General features: G+C 43.0%; 1 protein-coding gene and 1 non-coding gene across 4 annotated transcripts in view; both read right to left on the bottom strand.

Moving 5' to 3' along the window:
• AZI2 (5-azacytidine induced 2) overlaps positions 1-15,931 on the bottom strand; it is a 35,534-nt gene extending 19,603 nt beyond the window's left edge. Inside the window, exon 1 of one of the 3 annotated variants that reach the window (XM_055414772.2) lies at positions 15,540-15,931. The gene's annotated coding sequence lies outside the window, so the exon portion shown is untranslated. Of the gene's footprint in view, positions 1-1,262; positions 1,358-15,539 lie in introns of those variants that run through there. The other 2 variants (XM_088831933.1, XM_055414771.2) reach the window with 2 other exon arrangements.
• A 1,389-nt stretch (positions 15,932-17,320) lies between these two features.
• On the bottom strand, positions 17,321-17,452 carry LOC129548245 (small nucleolar RNA SNORA31). The gene has a single exon (XR_008684321.2). It is a non-coding gene; the product is annotated as a small nucleolar RNA SNORA31 (small nucleolar RNA).
• Between the last annotated feature and the right edge of the window lie 3,563 nt (positions 17,453-21,015).

Below are 21,015 nucleotides of genomic sequence, written 5' to 3'. Positions count from 1 at the left end.
TGTCTTGTATAAGAATATTCTAAAAAAACTGAGCTGACCAAGTGTTTGCAAAGTGACGAATGGACAGCTACCTTAGAATCATTTGGGGTTCTCTTCAAAATTACTAATGGCTAGGCTCCAGTACAGATCTATGCAAATCAGAATGTTGGAGTAAAAAATATTAAGCTGAACTGTCAGTAATCAGTCCTTGTAATTTTAAGCCCCATTCCAATTTAAGGAATATACTCTGTGGTATTAAAGAATAAAACTCCCAAGAATGATTAAAAGGAGTTCTGGTCACCCAATTCCAATGTGGAGGAAGCGGCAGCTCCACACCACCAACTGCCAGTGCTCTGGACACCAGCTGGGGGCCCTACAACTCGGCTCAGACACTGTTTACGGGACACAGCGTCAGACTCCACAGGTAAAGGGCTCAGTCCCTGCACCTGCCTCCACTTCAGAAGCCAATGGCAAGCCCAGGTTGCTACCTGTACTTCTGAGGAACTGGCTGCAAACTAGAGGTTTCAATGGTTCCCTCCAACTTACGAAGCCAATCACCAAGTCCAGATTGTTACCTGTGCTTCTGAGCAACTGGCTATAAAGCAGAGGTTCTCGTGACCTTTATATCTGATCACTCAAACTCATCACTTGATTACTATTAAAAGATACAAACCAACAGCAGATGCAGAGACAGACAGGGTGAGGTGCTGAACAAAGCAGCCTCTGCCCTTGTGGAGCTGGCGGCCAGCACCGGGCGCTGGGAACATTCTGGTTCACCCACCTGAAGATGTCTGACCCTTTCGGCTTTAGGTTTTTAACAGAGGCCTCATTACATAAGCATGACTGACTAACCACTGGAAACTGACTCAACCTCTCTGACACCCACCTCAATAGCCGAGGTCGGTGGGACTAAATGTGCTAATCCTCTAATCAGCTGGGGAGATCCTCTGGCAAACAGCTCCCATCCTTAGATGTTTTCCAAAAGTCACCTCACTGACATACATCCAGGCAAGGTGGAAGGTCTGCTCTGCGTAACGAGACCAAACATTAGGACAAAAGATGCTCCCATGAGTTACAGAACCATGGATGAAGACCTAATGCACGTGTGAAATATACTTTGGTCATCTGCGTGACTACGTGTCCATTTCTTACAAATCACAACATCGTCAGTGTTAACGGAGGAAGATGGAGACAACTTGCCAGAGGAGGTGGTAGAAAAGAGAAGAGGAGTTTCTAAAGACTACAGGAGAGACATAAAGGGAAACAATTCAAGCCTTACTCACAGAGTTATTTCAGGAGACCTTGTATTTCATTCCTGACCACTGTCAACACCAAGAGGATCCTCAGTTGAGATATGCTGTATATAATGAGAGGAGAGACTAGAAAAAACAGGATTATCTTCTGATACTAGATAGTCTTTTTTCCAGGAAAAAATATGACTATCCTGTCATATTTAATCATCCTAATATTTACTGGGCTTCCCTGGTGGCTCAGAGGTTAAAGTGTCTGCCTCCAATGCGGGAGACCTGGGTTCGATCCCTGGGTCGGAAAGATCCCCTGGAGAAGGAAACGGTAACCCACTCCAGTATTCTTGCCTGGAGAATCCCATGGATGGAGAAGCCTGGTAGGCTACAGTTCACGGGGTCGCAAAGAGTCGGACACGACTGAGCGACGGAACGGAACGGAATATTTACTATTTATTGATCACTAACCAAATGCCACGTACAAGTGTTTCCCCATAGTAGGAAAGCAGAATTTGCCACCAAAATACATCTCTTTGGTTATTTCCTAAGAAACTGCAGACGTGGGGGGAAAACTATGAAAAGCAAATAGTAGTCACCCTTCTGTAAGAAACATCTACATCTACAAGGGAGATCTCCACCTGCAAGGCTGCTGCCCTCTCTCTGCCCTTCTTCTCTCAGTGAGGGCTTTGGCGACTCTGTCGAGTTACTCAGCACCCCCAGGTCTCTCCCGTGTATACACGTGTTATTAAATTTTTGATTGATTTTCTCCTGTTAAACCACCTCCTGTCAATTTAATTCAGCCAGAGAAACCTGGAAGGTGTTAAAGCAAGACAAGAGAAATGTAAACATGAACGTTTCTTCAGCCCCTCCCACCTCCTCCCTTCCCTGTGCATCAGCCAGACCTCCTGAGGAGAGAGCGTCCTTCCTAAATTTTCCTGGGGCCACCGTGACCCACGACCTACTACTCACTTTGCATCTGCATATTTAGACTGTATGCTGCTGCTAGGTCACTTCAGTCGTGTGCGACTCTGTGCAACCCCAGAGACGGCAGCCCACCAGGCTCCCCCATCCCTGGGATTCTCCAGGCAAGAACACTGGAGTGGGCTACCATTTCTTTCTCCAATGCGTGAAAGAGAAAAGTGAAAGTGAAGTCGCTCAGTCGTGTCCGACTCCTAGTGACCCCATGGACTGAAGCCCACCAGGCTCCTCCGTCCACGGGATTTTCCAGGCAAGAGTACCAGAGTAGGGTGCCATTGCCTTCTCCTTAGACTGTAAAGTGTCAATAATACATCACTTAAAGTATAATCTTTTGTTTCAAAAACATGATCATGCTCTGACCTCTATTGGGTGGAGCAGTCCTCAAAGTGTTCCGAAAGAATGTCTCTGGGTACAAACTCCAGGTTGGCTCCAATAACATTTTCCATTTCGTTCTTAGACTGACTTGCTCACCTTTTCATTGACATGCGTATCTTACCACCAGAGAACTCCTGGGGTCTACCTTGAACCAGTGCTCAGAACCAGCATGGGTTCTGAGCCCCACCAGCTCAGGTGTTCTGCTGAGTTCTCCTGATATATGGGTCTCATTACTTTTAAGTGAAGATCTTAAAAATGTTATTCAAGCTGCTTTACCTTATTAAGCCTGAAGGACGACCGTGAATTTCCTAGTCAGGGGACCTAAGGTTTTTGTCGGATTTAAATTTTAAAAACAAGTCAATATATGGTCTGACCAAACTTTTGCTAGTGAGAGAATGAATCAATCCTGCTCTGAAGAAGGGTCACCTGCTCCTGAGAACCTAGGAGAAGTATCTGCGGGCCAGCCCTCACGACGCTGCAGTCCTACAAAGGGCCCCACCGCGACCATTAGGGCAGCAGAGCTCTCCCGCGGGTGCGCGCTGCAGTCACATCGTCTTGCGCTCTTGACCCGACCTTGGCCTCAGTGACTGGTGCCAGTCAAATCTCGGAGACAGGGTTGTGGGTGAAGAATGGGGTCAGCCAAAAAGTAAGCTTGGGTTTTTTCCACACATCTTACAGAAAAATCTAAATGAACCTCTTGGCCAACCCAACAGAAGAGAATAGCTTTACTGCTCTGCCAGGGAAAAGGACACAGGAGGCTCCTGCCCTGAAAACTGTTTGTCTCCCAACCGAAGAGTTAATGAGGCATTTCAGGGCAATGGTTCAAGGGCGGAGCTGCTGGTAAGATTAGGGAGTGTGCAGGGCCTGTACTCCACTAATCTGGTCTCAGGTAATCATGCTGAATGATTTAATGTAATTAAACGATTTAATCCTTTAATGTAGCCTCCCTGGTATGAAGAAGGCTGACATCTTAAAGATCTTAAAGACACTGTTACTGTGCCCCCTGAGGTGGAACCGGGGCCCTGCTCCAAGGCTGCACTACTGTTTCTTGGTTGCCCACACCCTGTCTTTAAATCCATTTCCTTCCGGGATCACTGCATTAGCAACAGTTCAGAATCTGCCCTTTGGAACTCACAGCAGAGGCTGGACTCAATAAAGACTTCCTGCCCGGGAGCCCCACAGAGACCTGTTTCACCCTGAGCACTCTCAGAGGATATACTGTAGGAGGGAAAAACCGAGAAATGTTAAAAATGGAACCGATCCAAGGATAAACAGCACACATCTCATCCACAGTCCCATCTTTACAGAGCTGTTCAGAGCATGTCTCATATCTGCACTAAACTACCAAACTGACAATGGAAACTTCACCTTAAAGACCAAACAGCTCCTAGACAGACTGCCATCTATGGGAATACCCGCTGGGTTTAGACACGCTTACAAGGGCTTCCTTAATTAGGAAATAAGGGAATCATGCCCCGTAACAGCCAAGATGGGGCTCTTTTTTGGCATTCCAAACTTGATCTTTGTATGCACAGTTAGAGAGGCCAGCAGAAGGTAAATTCTTACCTTGTCAGTCTGTTGCCTGGAACCCTGCCTGCAAGGTCTACTAGAAGCAAGAGTGGTAAGAGTTTTTCTCATTTCTAAAGACGTCAAATTAAGACGGTAGCGCAGAAAGACGTGTGCTCCTCCTCCAAGAGCACCGCAGTCACAACTAGCAGCTTGACAACCGTCAACAGAACGACACTGGCACCCACCAAAGACCAAAGACAAAGGAGAAGCCGCAGCGAGACAGCGCGGCACAATCACGGTAAAATCAAACTCCACACCTGCCAGATGGGTGGCCTACAAACCGGACAGCAACAGGACCAAAGAAGTCCTCCCACTCTTGTGAAGATTCGGAGCCCTAAGTCAGGCTCCCCAGCCTGGGGGTCCAGCAAAGGAACGTCCACCACAAACTGGCACTTGCCAAGAGCATTTTCCAGTGAGTGAGCAACAACAAGGGCGTTTGGCATCTGCCTCTGCGGAGGCTGAAGCCTGTGCTGCTGCAGCTGCTGACCTGCGACACCCCCTGAATTCAGGGTGGAGAGTGGGGCCCTCTGTGCTCCAGGGAAACTGGTATAACAGGTCTTTAGATACTTATTTTCAGGAACCTATTTCATGATCCCAAGAGATCCTTATATCTCTTCATACCTAGAAAAGCACTAAATCCCTTTGTGATGACATCAGCTCCTTATATAAAGTAAGGGCTTGATTGCACTGAACTCCCCTTTCACCAAAATCTTTTATATTGACTTTCCTCCATTGCCTCTAACTTTCTTAGAGCTACCTGAGGTGCAGTCTCCCGGGCTGTAGTCCTCATTTTGCCCAGTTAAAACTTACCTCGGAACTCTCATGGTGTGCATCTTTTTAGTCAACAGGACTAGGAATCTCAGGGAATCTGACTCTGAAGGCCAGCGGGATTTGATTTCATGAATTCCAAAGGATGGGTGGAAACAGACACTCCACTCTTGGAGGGCACAAACAAAATCTTGCATGCACCAGGACCCAGGGGGAAGGAGACTGAACCAGCCCTACCTGCTGGTGTTGGAGGGTTTCCTGTGAAGGTGTGGGTCAGAAGTGGCAGCCACAGGGACAGGGGACTGGCAGCAGCAGTCCTAGGAGGTCCCCTTGGCAAGTGAGGCCTCCTGGAGGTCACCGGTGAGCGTGCCATCAAGCTCATCACCTCAGGCTGAACCACCAAGGAGGGGGCACAGCTCCACCCACCAGCAGATGCTGGATGAAGGTTCTACTGAGCAGGAGCCTGCCCAGATTCCCCCACCAGGCCCTCCCATCAGCCTCTTCCACCAGGGGGCAAACAGAAGGAGTTAGAAGACCTGTAATCCCACAGGTTCCAGACTGAAAACTACAACCACAGAATAACTGAAATGAAAAGGCAGAGGATTAACTCCCAGAAGAACGAACAAGACAAACCTCCACAAAAAGAACTAAATGAAGTGGAGCTAAGCAACCTTCCAGAAAAAGAATTCCAAATAACGATAGTGAAGATGACCCAGGATCTCAGAAAAAGAATGGAGAAGATGCAAGAAATGTTTACCAAAGACCTAGAAGAATGGAAGAATAAACAGAGACGAACAATACATTAGAAGTAATCAACAGCAGAATAACTGAGGCAGAACGGATGAGTGACCCAGAAGACAGAATGGTGGAAACCACGGCTGCAAAAGAGAATATTGAAAAAAGAAGGGGGAAAACAATGAAGACAGCCTACGAATCCTCTGGGACACCATTAAATGCAACAACATTCACATTATAGGGGTCCCAGAAGGGGGAGAGAGAGAAAGGACCTGGGAAAATATGTGAAGAGATAATAGCTGAAAACTTCCCTATCATGGGAAAGGAAACAGTCAACCAAGCTCAGAAGATGCAGAGAGTTCCAGGCAAGACAAACCCAAGGAGGACCACACTAAGACACATAGTAATCAAACCAACAGAAATTAAAGACAGCCATTCTGACTGGCGTGAAATGGTACCTCACTGTGGTTTTCACTTGCATTTCTCTGATTATGAGTGATGTTGAGCATCTTTTCATGTGTTTGTTAGCCATCTGTATGTCTTCTTTGGAGAAACGTCTGTTTAGTTCTTTCGCCCATTTTTTGATTGGGTCGTTTATTGTTCTGGAATTGAGCTACAGGAGCTGCTTGTATATTTTAGAGATTAATTCTTTGTCAGTTGCTTCATTTGCTATTATCTTCTCACATTCTGAAGGCTGTCTTTTCACCTTGCTTATAGTTTCTTTGCTGTGCAGAAGCTTTTAATTTTAATTAGGTCCCATTTGTTTATTTTTGCTTTTACTTCCAATATTCTGAGAGGTGGATCATGGAGGATCCTGCTGTGATTTCTGTCAGAGAGTGTTTCGCCTATGTTCTCCTCTAGGAGCTTTATAGTTTCTGGTCTTACATTTAGATCTTTAATCCATTATGTATCAAAAAAGTCTACAAGCAATAAATGCTGGAGAGGGTGTGGAGAAAAGGGAACCCTCTTACACTGTTGGTGGGAATGCAAACTAGTACAGCCACTATGGAGAACAGTGTGGAGATTCCTTAAAAAACTGGAAATAGAACTGCCATACAACCCAGCAATCCCACTGCTGGGCATACATACCGAGGAAACCAGAAATGAAAGAGACACCTGTACCCCAATGTTCACTGCAGCACTGTTTATAACAGCCAGGACATGGAAGCGACCTAGATGTCCATCTGCAGACGAATGGATAAGAAAGCTTTGGTACATATACACAATGGAGTATTACTCAGCCATTAAAAAGAATGCATTTGAACCAGTTCCAATGAGGTGGATGAAACTGGAACCCATTATACAGAGTGAAGTAAGCCAGAAAGAAAAACACCGAAACAGTATACTAACGCATATATATGGAATTTAGAAAGATGGAAATGATAACCCTGTATAAGAGACAGCAAAAGAGACACAGGTGTGTAGAACAGTCTTTTGGACTCTGTGGGAGAGGGCGAGGGTGGCATGATATGGGAGAATGGCACTGAAACATGTATATTATCATATGTGATACGAATCGCCAGTCCAGGTTTGATGCAAAAAAAAAAAAAAAAAGACAAGACAAAGACAAAAATCTTAGAAGAAACAAGGGAAAAACAACGAATAGCATACAATGGAACTCTCATAAGGTTTTCAGCTGATTTCTCAACAGAAACTCTTCAAGCCAGAAGGGAATGGCATGATATATTTAAAGTGATAAAAGTGAAGAACTTAAAACCATGAATACTTTACCCAGCAAGACTCTTGTTCAGATCTGACAGAGAAATCAAAGGGTTTCCAGACAAGCAAAAGTTCAAGAGAATTCAGTACCACCAAACAACCTTTACAACAAATGCTAAAGTAACTTCTCTAGGCAGGAAACACAAGATAAGGAAAAGACCTACAAAGAATAAACTCCAAACAATTAAGAAAATGGTAACAGGATCATATAGGTCAATAATTACCTTAAATGTAAATGGATTAAATGTACCAAAGATACACACTGGACTGTGTGGATGAAAACATATGCATGTATGTACTTCAACTTATATCACTCTACCTAACCCCTCAAATTGTAATTATTTTATACTGTTAGGTTAATCATGTTTCCATTATGGTTGGCAATTTTATTTTTTGTGAAAACTGATAAACATCTTTTACTATTGTGATTATATAACTATTATTCATTTTAATACCACTGTATCATGATTGGTCAACAGAAAATAATAGAATTCTGTATCACAAAAGCTACCATTTAATAGAAAAACCTATAATCACTTTTTAAAATCCGGATGCACATTAGCATTATCTTGGAATTTTTTGAAAAATATAGGTGCCTAGCTATCATTTTTCCTCCAAAGCTCGAGGTATGATTCTAATGAGCAACCACGTCTACAAACAACAGGACTATATGATGATCTTTATTTCTAGTTCGTTCTAGTTTGTTTCACTTTTTCTATTTCATATTCAGTGCTCCCATTTCATTCAGTTTATATTTTCCAATTTCTCCATCTATTTTTGTTATTCATCTTTCTCAAGCCTTTATCAAGTGTAGTAGAAAAGCTTTTGCATACATATATACATACCTATATATATAGTATAATATATATACTTCAGAAAATTTATGAATTTTTGCTTAGCTAAAAAATTTATGATATTTTGATTCTACTTGTTTGACCAAGTATGAATAGAATGATAGATCTGTAATTATATTCACTGAAAACTTTGATAATAGTTCCATTTATTGTGGCATCTAGTATTACTGCTAAAAGTCTAGAATGCTTATTATTTTAGTGATTTTTTAAAAAAATATTTGAATGAGGCTTGAAACTTCTAATCAAATTCTGAGAATATCAAGAAATACTATGTCATTAAAAAAAACCCAAAAAACTATTAATTGAAGTACAGATTTTATTCAAACCCCACAAAAGTTTATGCTAGTGTTCATTATTGTTTTCCTACCTAGTCAAGAGTCCACACTGTATTCAGTTGCATTGAGCACCTTCAGCAGCATGCTGCAAACCCTGATAAATTCTCTTTTCCTTTTTATTCTGTTACAGATATTTTCTAATTTTCCTTGTTATGGCTTCTTAGATACATCCATCATTTAAAAGTGGGCATCTAATTTCCAAATACATGAGGTTTTTAAAGTATCTTTCATATCAATTTCTCATTTAAATACTTTACTCTCTGCAATCACCCTGTTTTTTCAGTCTTTTAACCTTCTCCAGGCTTTCAATAGCTAAGTCAAAGATCTCTCTTGGAAAATGTTACATTGTACTTGAAAACACGCGGGTCATTTTAAAATATCTTTTGATATTCATTTCTAACATAATTCCATGTGATAAGAGAACAGACTCTATGATTTCAAAATCTTTAGACCATGACATTTTGTACCTTGTTTTATGTCCCTGGATATGTTCCAGTGTCTCCTGGGAACTTGAACAGAATTTGTATAAAACCTATATAAATCTTAATTATGTTGAATTGGTTCATAGTGCTTTTCAGGTCTACTATATTCTACTTTTCTGTTTACTCATTCTATTAATGTTTGAGAGTTTTCACATTGAAATTCCAACTAAAAATCTTTGTTTATCTACTTAAAAAATAATTGTAATATAAAGTGGAACTATATGTAACTTTGCTTTGTATTTTCTAAATCTCCTATAAATATGTTATCATACTTCCACAATTTAAAAAATAAAAAATTTAAATAAAAGTTTTTCTCATTTCTAAAATTGAATTATAGCTGGTGAAAATATTTGTAGGGCTAGCTCCTTGGTTCCTTTGAATTAAAAAGATTTGAAGGCTGTTAAAATTCAGAAAAGCTCCCATTTCAAACTATTTTATCTATTTTAACTGATATGCAGAAGCCCCAAAAGGCTTCAAAATTCCAAAATAGCCTCACTGAAAGATTTGTTGTAAGGGCTAATTAAATATTCATACTATAGAAGGTAACTAAAACAAACAACAAAGAAACCTCTTTAAAACTGACAATCCTTGATTGGGGAACCAAGATCCCGCATATGTGGCCAAAGACTGAGGTAACTACTGCTCCCGTCTATCCTGCTTTGGGTGCCCACTGCAGGTATCCTCCATCTGAACTGCCTTCCACCTGGGTGGCTTAGACGGTAAAGAATCTGCCTGCAATGTAGGAGACCCGGATTTGAACGCTGGGTTGGGGAAGATCCCCTGCAGAAGGGAATGGCAACCCACTCCAGTATTCCTGCCTGGAGAATCCCATGGACAGAGAAGCCTGGCAGGCTACAGTCCATCGAGTTGCAAAGTCAGAAATAAAATTCAACACAATTAAGATTTATACATGTGTGCAACTAAGCAACCACATCTTTTTTCTCTACCTGATCCCTCCAGGAATTGGAAACTCTTAGGTTTCCAGCACCTTTATCAGGTAAATAAAGAAGGCTACCATCTAAGAGGTGCATGAACCTCAGGTATTTTGGGGACCTCAAAAGGAGGAATTCACCCAAATCTATAGATATTGCAGGAAGAATCTGTGGCAAACTCTTGTTGTGATTTATGTGGCCTTGAAGGCCTTTAAAAGGTTTAATCTAAGATTCCTTATGAAAAGTTCCGATACAGCCTACTTATAAGAAGCTGTGTGGTCAACTGGTCTCCCCAGGTGGTTCACTGATAAAGAATCCACCTGCCACTGCAGGAGATGTGGGTTCGATCCCTAGGTCAGGAAATTCCCTGGAAAAGGAAATGGTAATTCACTCCAGTATTCTTGCCTGGGAAATCCCAAGGACAGAGGAGCCTGACGGGCTACAGTCCAGGGGGTTACAAAGCGTCAGACAGTGCTGAGCAAATAAGCATGTGGTCAATTAACCATTCTCACTTCACAAATCGGTCTTACTTTGGCTATTTGGTTGTTAACGAAGGTAATTTCACAGAAAGAAAGATTATGCATCAGTGGATATTAAATTCTAGTTTTGTTAATTGAGGTTTTTTTTTAATATATTTACTGCCTAAGACTCACTTCTTAGATGGCTTGTTATATTACTGTAAAACTGAATCAAATTATTAAAACAACACTCTATGTTTGTTTCTAAAGCCTATCACAATAATCTATTTTTGAATGAAGATCTCACCATGACTTGCAACCAAGGGATTATGCACACTGGAAAAGACATCAACAAAAGATTCTACAGCCTTGGAGGACAGGGCCCATGGCAGGCCTCCACTCCTGAATGAGCTGTAACTCCTTTTTCTGACCCCTGACTTTGACTAGGATCAGCACCACCAGACCAGGGCACCTGGAAACGGCACCTGAAGCAGAGAGCCAGACCAGGACTGCATACATTACTCTGACAACTGCTCACACTTCTGCTCATAAACCCCCTGTATTTCTTCCTTGGGCTCGATCATTTGCAAGTTTCAAAAATCAAGCCAAACAAACCATAGGTTTGTGGACCTATGTCCAACATTTCTAGGTTTCCTTGGTAGATTTCTCCTCTCCAAGGCTCTAACTGGATGGCCCTTATTTTATTTTAGAAGTAACTCTAATACTATACAAACTACCCACTACTAATGCCACTACGTGGGACCTTCTTACCTGGCCAGTTAATGACACCTGTTCTGAACCTGGCCATAGACATTCTTTTTCACTAGATGCTAAGTACTGGGTAGTTCCTAATGAATCTAATGAACTTACGGAATAAGTTTATCGTCCCAGCTCTCTCCAGGTTGGTTAGAGCACTCACAATTGGTTTCCTCCGGCCTGAAGGTCGTCTATGGGTAGCCTTTGGAAACAAACCTCCCAATTTGCCTTTAATGCTTATGTGTGGGGTTTCCATCAGTTTTCCAATAGTAAGGCCATTTAGCCAAGATATTTGTTAACCTATCTTATAATATATTCGAAGAGTCAAATTTCCACTCTGAATGTTCCTCTTCCCAGTTGAGAAACCACACTAGGAAAATGTTTTACTTTAGGAGGATCTTGGCTTAAACATTTACTACTGACACTGATACTTCTATCGTCAATTTCCGCCCCACCCACCCCCAATTTTTTGGCCATGTAGCATGGTAGGCAGGATCCTGGTTTCCTGGTCAGGAATCAAACACTGCAGTGGAAACTAGTGTACGAACCACTGGACTGCCAGGAAAGTTCTCCTATTGTCAGTTTTGATCACATAGATAGTTTTCTATAGATTAATGAACATGCACAATGCACCTGCAAGGCAGAACTGGCAGAAATCCTATCAGACACTGGAACTGACCATTAGTCCTTGCTAGACATCTTACTGGTACAACTCCCTAAATTGAGCTATTAAGACCCAACGCCAAAGGACATGATGGACCTAGGGCAAGTAAGCAACCGCCCTGGCATCAGGGAACCAAATATTTGATCACCATAATGCTATCAAAAAATTAATGATCAAGGGTGGGGGAAAGTGATGAAATAACATTCATATTTTATGATGAGAAAAATTTAAACGTTAAAATTTTGTCTACCCTTATGAGCCTCCTCCCTTCCTTTAGCGTGTTGCGCATTTGCATTAACCAGAACTCCTTAGGAAATAACTTCCCCCTTAATCTTGTAAGAGGCCACAATGACCCATGACCACTTACTCACTTTGTACACTTAGATCTGGACTGTGTGAACCATCAATAATATGTCATATTATCTGTCTCAAAAACTTATAGAACTATGCTTTGACCTCTCAGAGCTTTCTGAAAGACTGTCTCTTGGATTAAAATCCCCAGTGGGCTTGAATAATATTAGAACAGAGGAATGTTTCTTCTGAATATGCATCTTCCTATTTCTCAAGTAGGTACTATCATTCTAATATATAAACAAATCCCAGAAAAATTAATACTTTACTTACACCTACAAAAAGAATCAGCAGCAAAGGTCAAATGTGAACCCAAATAAGCCATCTTCCAAATGTGTAGTCTTAATACCACATTCTGAGAGGCAACACAAAATGGATTCTTATTTTCCCAATAAGAATCTGGACAAGGCAGAACTCAGTGGTACGAAAAACACTGGCCTGAGATTCAGAAGCCCAGACTCTAAGATCTGGCACCTTGATTATTGATTAGTTTACCTATCCAGATCTAAATTTTCCTACTATCTGTGGGAAAATGCCAGGGTTGAACAACATCACTCAGATGCTGCCTTTCTATATTGTGAAAACAAAGTGTTAATGCAAACACAGTATGGCAACCTAAAACAGAATTCAGCTTTACTATGAATTGAGTAAAAGATATACTACACATAATATGAGACATTACTTGGCCAACCAAGGTTCGTCTAGTCAAGGCTATAGTTTTTCCAGTGGTCATGTATGGATGTGAGAGTTGGACTGTGAAGAAAGCTGATCATCAAAGAATTGATGCTTTTGAACTGTGGTGCTGGAGAAGACTCTTGAGAGTCCCTTCGACTACAAGGAGATCCAACCAGTCCATTCTAAAGGAGATCAATCCTGGGTGTTCATCAGAAGGACTGATGCTAAAGCTGAAACTCCAATACTTTGGCTACCTCATGTGAAGAGCTGACTCACTGGAAAAGACTTTGATGCTGGGAGGGATTGGGGGCAGGAGGAGAAGGGGACGACAGAGAATGAGATGGCTGGATGGCATCACCGACTCTGTGGGCATGAGTTTGAGTGAACTCCAGGAGTTGGTGATGGAAAGGGAGGCCTGGCACGCTGCAATTCATGGGGTTGCAAAGAGTCGGAGATGACTGAGCGACTGAACTGAACTGAACACATAATATGTCATGTCATCACCTAACTTGACTGGAAAGGTATTATCACACAAATGAGCAAACAGAGGCTTAAAGTGAGGTAAATTTGTCTATAATCATCTGGCAGTATAAGAGCCAGGGTTTGAGTCGAGGCCTATTTAACAGGCTCTTTCCTCAACTTCGCATTGCCTCCTGAAGTGAACCTTATCTAGAATTTTCATCATCTTTCTAATCCTCAAAAACCAGACTATCCCTACTTCATAAGATCAGTCAGTATACTACAGAACAAGGATTAAGTCTTACAGACGAAAACCAATACTTCTTTTTCTATTTTTAATGAAAGAATTAAGGGAAGGAATGGTCTAACTAGCTTATAAAGGGATCAGTTCAGTTCAGCTCAGTTCAGTCACTCAGTCGTGTCCGACTCTTTGCATGCCTTTTTTCAAGATACTATATTCAATTTCAGAGGATGAGATGGTTGGATGGCATCATCAACTCAATGGATATGAGTTTGAGCAAGCTCCGGGAGCTGGTGAAGGACAGGGAAGACTGGCGTGCTGTGATTCATGGGGTCGCAAAGAGTCAGACACGACTGAGCAACTGAACAACCACTACCACTGAATCTGTGTACCTCACCACTCAGAGACCCTGTAATCCAGTGAGAGCCCGAAAACGTTCTCGATGGCAGATACACAGCAGGAAAAACCCCAATATCATGTTTATAACTGCTTTAGTTCAGAAATCAGTTTGTATGGCCAAGGAATCATAAGATCCTTTCTGGGTTAGCATAGGTGTGAAAGGCAGTCTACTTCTTTTCTTTCCTTTCAAAAAATATAGTACATCTCAACGCAACTGAGCATAATGCTCTCATGGTGATAAGACAACTGTATTTTAATCCAGAATACATGTACCAAAAGAAAGAAAAAAACATTGTTTCACTGATTTCATTACTTCTAGGATTATGAAGTACTTCATAACATCATTTTACTTAATAATCATGACAACATTCTGTATTGGCATGTCAAGCAGTGTGTTTTGACTTTTAGGGAAACTAGTTCATTTGCTTTCCATAACAATTCATTAAATCTACATAAGACCTACCAGGTAAGTAAGAATTTCCTTATATAACAGATGGAATGATTTAAACAGTGGAAGCCAGTAATGAAAAATGGCTAGCTGACTCTACAGCCAGTAAACTCCAGGAAACTGCTTTGATGCCTCGGAGAGGAAGCATTATTCCCATTTCAGAGATAGGGAAAACGGAGAGATTTGGTTTCTTACCCAGTGTCAAGTGAATAAGTAGAAAATTCAGCACTCAGATTTTGAGTTAATGTTCTCACTTAACCCAGTGCATTTCCCATGTCACTATGTCTCTTTAACATTAAAACCTTACCTTTGTTTACAACTTCCCATTTTACAAACAACATCGCATTGAAATTTAACAAACCTGGAACGGATGCATCATTCCCCCACAGGTTGGTGAATTAGATATGACAACTCTAGAGAACTGGAACGTAAACCATGCCTTGAGATCTCGTTCAAGCCAATTTAAAACTCCAAAACGTGAAAAAAAGCAAACGTCTTTTAGGTTTAAGAGGCATGGATCAATTTCAATCCTAGTAGGTCACTGACTTTGATCATCTCAGTGTATCTCTAACACATGCTGGACCAATCAGTTTTCACCTGTAGTTCAGTTTCTGTATTCTCTTTCACTTCCGAGTATCTCCGTTCCCTGTTGGTAGGGATGAGGGACTCAGTCTATCTGGCATGTGGCAGTCACTCAACAAATGATGGAAAACCATCCTGGGTTAGACACTGGAGAACCAACGACTACGGACTCTTAGTCCTGAGTAATGGAATATGCATCGCCCAAGGCAAGAGCATCCAAGCCACACGTCCCCCTCTTTGGTTTCCTATTTAAATGCGTTCTCACTGGATGACACAGAACTGAAGGGCCCCCCGAACAGCAGAGAACCGGCAGAAGACAAACACTCGGGAGAGGCGAGAACCGAGCGGGCCCGGCCCGGCTCGCGCGAGGGGACGAGAATCGGGATGCCAGCTGGGCACCCCTGGCTGGCACCCGAGATGCCCAGCGCTGGGTACCCCCGCCGTCTGGAGAAACGACGCGTCCGTTTCCGCCGGCGCCGACAGCGGAGGGTGGTCCCACCGTGCGCACCCGCTGCCGGACCGAGCGGCTCACTCACCCAGAACACAGGCTCCGTGGGGCCGCCCCCGGGGCCGCCGAGTTTCGATTCCCCGGTGTCTGGAAGCGGACCGAAAACAAACCGGGTCGCCAGGGGTCACCGCGGGCTTCCGGTTTCCTCGAAGACACAGCCGCCTCCCTGGCGAACGCAGCTGCTCCGGGAACGCCGCGGAGGGACGCCCATTTCTCCTGCCCCGGCGGGGCCGGGGCCGGCGCGCCCGGCTAGCGGGCTGCGGCCCCGGAGGCTCTGGAAGGAGGGCCGAGCCGCTGCCGAAGAAGACCGGCAACCCGGCCTCGTCAGCGCCCGCCCGGGCGGCGCGCCGCGCAGGGGAAACGCCGCGGAAGGGCCGGCGGCAGGGCGGGCGGCGCGCGCCGGAAACGCGGCCTCCGGTTGTCCGCAGCTCGCAGCCAGGGCCGAGCGGGCGAACCGGAAGTCGGGCCCGAGAGAGCCCCGAGGGCGCTCGCGAAGCCGGTGCCGGGGCGGGGTCGGAGGCGGCGGTGGACTACGTGTCCCGTGAGCGCCCGCGGCGAGGTGGGCGGGGCCGCCGCGGGCCGCGCGTCCCGGGAGCCTCTGCGGCGGGGCGGGCGGGGCGCGGCGACGCGGGAGGCGGAGGCGCTGTGGGGTAAGTTCGGAGCGGCCGTGAGCGCGGTCAGGCCGTGGGCCGCCTTCTGCGTCGTGTGCTTCCTCGAGCGTCCGCTTGGGGGTCCCCGCGTGTCGTGTCCTCTGTTGGCTCCGTAGGGTAACGCTCTTTGGGGTTTCGGGCGCTCGCCTCGCCGTGGCCCGGAACGAGGAACCTGGAGCGGTGCGCTGCTGTTGAGGAGCCGTTAATTCCCCGCCTGGTTTCGGGGCGTTGCTCCGGAGACCCTAACCGTTGGGCGCGCGGCTCTTATTAACAGTGAGGAAGCTGTTAGCTTCGGGGTGTACCCTGCTGCGCTAGGGTTGTTTGTAGAACATGGACACATGTGCCCCGTCGCTTAGTCGTGTCCGAGTCTTTGCGACCCCACGGACCGTAGCCCACCAGACTCCTATCCGTGGAATTTTCCAGGCAAGAACACTGGAGCGGGTCGCCCTTTCCTTCTGCAGGGAATCTTGATGACCTAGTGATCGAATACCTAGGAGACGCTACCTCCGAAGCGTTTATAAACATATACTTGTTACAAAATGGCCATTTTGGACTGAGTTCAACTCTTGACACAAGACAGTTTTTCAAAGGTCTTGTTTACAGGCTGTGGTAAATAAAAACAGAAATCCGAAGAGATTCTCCCCCAGCTTTCCCCACCTCTGCCCGTTATCTCGGCAAGGTCCTGATGTTCTCTATCTGGAGTTGTCCTTGAAAGTCCTAGAGTGAGGCCTAGCTTCAGCGAGGTTCCGTTTGCCCTGGGGTAGAATGGATTTCAGAGCCATATCTGAACCAAGTATAGGGTCCCTGACCCAACTCCTGACTGTGGCGCAGCCTGCTTCTCTCGTTTTTAAACAATCTTGCGTCTTTATTTTATTTTGAGTTTAAATGCGTTTTATTTTTAGACAACTTGCATGACATTTTTTCTCGAAAACAATGCCTCCGCTCCAAATAAATCAACGTTCAAAACAAATGAAGAGCTCGAGATGACATCATTCCCGTCTGTGTAAGTCCGGATGTTGTGTGGATGAAAAGCAGTGGCCAGCCAGATATGACGACAGGTGATTGATCCAAAGTAACTGCCAACTTTGTTACTGGGAAAACAAGGAAGAGCCCATTAACACACCTTTCTGGCATGAAAGTATCTCAGTTTCTAGGCTTCAGATGTACTCCCCTATTCAATCTAAGCTGCCACACACACAGACAGACAGAAAGCACGGGGATGTTGCTTTTGCATCCTAGTGCAAACCAAAGGAACAACTGCAGATTGTTCAAGGTCTATCAGCGGATGCAGCAGTCTTGCATCTTTAGAGCTGCTTCAGATCTTTTAACTAGGCAGTATGTTAAAACAATAAAAAAAATAGTGCTGTTGTGTTTTCTTTTTTAATGGGAGGTATAGATTTCTAAGCTGTGAAGAGTAGATACTGTTAGAGGAAAGAGAATGTTTCTTTTAAGGAAAATGTGTAAAGCGTATTTTGGGTTAGTGATTTAAATTTTGTATTATTAAAATCATACCATCCAAGGGGTCGTGTTTACTGTTTCTCTGCCCTGTGTTCTGTGACTACTGTGTATGTGTGGCTGTTCAGTGTTAGCAGAATGGAATTAAGATGTCAGAACCTATAAGCTGAAATAGCAGTGTCTCTTCATATATCAGCTTCAGTGTCATTTCATCAGTATTGTCTTAAAGCCATTTTTCTTCCCATCCCCCACATCCATCATATATTCACATCTAGAGCTTTAGGGTAAGGGAATGGTTTCAGTGGCAGAGATACAAAGCAGATTCAAAAATACTACCAAAAATGAAAAATCTGGTGTCTGGGCCTACAGAGTCTGTTTTCCCTCTTTCTTCCCATACCTCATCACTCACCCTGTGCCGCGCCCACACCCCCCACCCCAGACCTCCCCTCAGCATCAAAGTTCATGACTTCTGTTACACTGTGTGTATCTGAGACTGTGTGTATCCCTGAAACAGCAGTCCTCAGACTGGGCATCATGTAACCGAGACCCTTAACCTGTAAAGTACATGACGGCTTTCCAGGGGGTTATGTGCTTAATCACTCAGTCATGTCCGACTCTTTGTGACCCCACGGACTGGACTGTAGCCTGCCAGGCTCCTCTGTCCATGGGGATTCTCCAGGCAAGAATACTGGAGTGGGTTGCCATGCCCTTCTCAGGATCTTCCCTAACCCAGGGATCGAACCCATGTCTCCTGCATTGCAGGCAGATTCTTTACCGTCTGAGCCATCAGGGAAGCCCAAATGATAGCTTTAAGGGTATTAATTTTCAGGTTGTTAAATTGCATGTTTCTTCCGAAAATTGATCTGCCTGAATTTGGACACCTCTCCCCTTTCCTCTTCGGTAACTGTCCCTCTCCCACTCTACAATTAAAGTATACCTTTAATCTAACCTAAATCTGTTTAGAAAGTAAATGATTCTAATAACTGGATAGCTAATTGTTTCCTAAGAATAGTAATTTCCAGTGGTTTTCAAAAATGTTACAGAAGAACACAGTTGTCTGCTTATTAAGAATAATTATGATCCAGCCATATGATCCAGCGATCGCACTCCTGGGCATACACACCGAGGAAACCAGAATTGAAAGAGACACATGTACTCCAATGTTCATTGCAGCACTGTTTATAATAGCCAGGACATGGAAGCAACCTAGATGTCCATCTGCAGATGAATGGATAAGAAAGCTTTGGTACATATACACAATGGAGTATTTCTCAGCCATCAAAAAGAATGCATTTGAATCAGTTTTAATGAGGTGGATGAAATTGGAGCCAATTATACAGAGTGAAGTAAGCCAGAAAGAAGAACATCAATACTGTATATTAACGCATATATATGGAATTTAGAAAAATGGTAACCTGAACCCTGTATAAGAGACTGCAAAAGAGACATAGGCATTTAGAACAGTCTTTGGGACTCTGTGGGAGAGGGTGAAGGTGGAATGATTGGGGAGAATGGAATTGTAGCATGTATATTATCATAAGTGACCAGTCCAGGTTCGACGCATAAATTTTCATCTGTTCAAAAAAAAAAAAAAAAGAATAATTTTATGGCATACTCCTATGTGATTTTTGGTACATAGCTTAGTAGTTCAGAAGAGTGATTATTGATATAACCAGGAATCCTTCTGCTCCTAAATATTTGGGATGGAAGAATATAAAATGTAAGACTAGGATCAGCTTGAACCCTGTTTCTGTTTAGCAACAAATAATATGATTCTGAAATGAATGACTTAATTGGAGGGAGGAGGAGCTATCCAATTCTAAATGAGATGCATTTCCAATAAAAGCTGACCTAGGATATTTTATAATGATCATAATTTGAACTGTTTCTCATTTGCTAAGTACTGCTTTAGTAAATTAATATAACAATACTGATGACAGTTCTTAAATTTATGTTCTCAGGAATTTTTAAATATACTGTTTCATGTAGGAGAATATGACTAAAGTATTTGCAAGCAATGAAATGTGTTGGGATAAGCTTATGTTGGGGAAGTGATAGAAAAATATGAATTCAAGGAGAAAAGGAACAAGATCAATTTCCTGACTGTAGAAGGAGATCTTGTTCATGTGCTTTTCAAATGAATGGGTTGATAGTAGATATCAAATTATTATGGCAATTACATTCCATTTATAAAAAAAGATATATCCTTCTGTCTATAGCAGCTAGCCTTGTCCTGAACAGACAATGTGTACTTCATAATAACTTTTTGACCTGAAGTGCTTTATAGTCAGGAGGAATTAGCTTCTGACAGCTTTCATTAAAAAAAAAAACATGAATATCATAATTATAAATGCAATGACTTTTTCTTGGATATACGTAGGTGAAGAAAAGTTTTAATAATCTTAGGAGAGTAGGGAGAAGAAATACGAGAAGAGCTAACAGAAGAACAGCAGCAGAGGCCCCAGGAGAGGGTTGGTAGATTGTACAGAGAAGGAAAAAAGGTCCAGCAGGGGGAATTCTGTACTTACTAACTGAAGTAAGAGCAACCCTTCCCTAAAGCTTGAGACTTAGACTCTTACTGTCTGAGATATGAATTCATTAGTTTATTCAATACTTGGTGTTAGTCACTCAGTCATACCCGACTCTGTGTGACCCCATGGACTATAGCCCTCCAGGCTCCTCTGTCCATGGGATTCTCCATGCAGGAACACTAGAGTGAGGAGCCGTTTCTTTCTCCAGGGGATCTTCCTGACCCAGGGATAGAACCTGGTCTTCGTCATTGCAGGCAAATTTTTGGAGGCAAGCTCTTTATCATCTGAGCCACCAGGGAATACCATTCAATACTTAACAAATATTTATTCAGAGCATGCCGTGTGTCATTGTTTTAGGCACTGAGATGAAACAGGCAAAGTAGCTTTTTAATTTATCAGAAATCGGTCACATAGACAAGACCTATGAGAAATTTAACATGATAAGAAATTCCCTCCCGTTGAGTTTTGTAACAGTTTCTGTAAGTGTCTATGAAGAAAATAAACTTCTTTCCCCTATTTAAAATGGGAAGAGAGGCAGAAATAATTCTGTTTTGTGACTTGCACATATACACTATGAAAATCAGGAAGATAAAAGTGAGTTTTTCAGAGGAAAGACATTTTTATAAAACTACCAAATAAACAACAGAGAAAGGATGACATTAAGCTTCAGTAAGATCTATAGAAAGATAGATTTTTCATAATCTGTTTTTCAAATAGATTATGTAGCAAAAGAGAGGGAAAGTTTCCAAACCCATTTCACAATCCATGATATAAAAGTGAAATCATTGATTTTTTTAATGGTTGCAAAATTAAGAACACAGTTTCCTACTGTAGATTTTTCAATTGTCTGAATAGTCAGTTGATTATT

The sequence above is a fragment of the Moschus berezovskii genome, chromosome 24, assembly GCF_049115385.1.
Source record: "Moschus berezovskii isolate FMDL1 chromosome 24, NW_MosBer_1.0, whole genome shotgun sequence".
Classification (NCBI taxonomy): Eukaryota; Metazoa; Chordata; class Mammalia; order Artiodactyla; family Moschidae; genus Moschus; species Moschus berezovskii.
The sequence above is the reverse complement of the archived record's forward strand: the minus strand, read 5'-3'. Positions and strand labels throughout refer to the sequence as shown.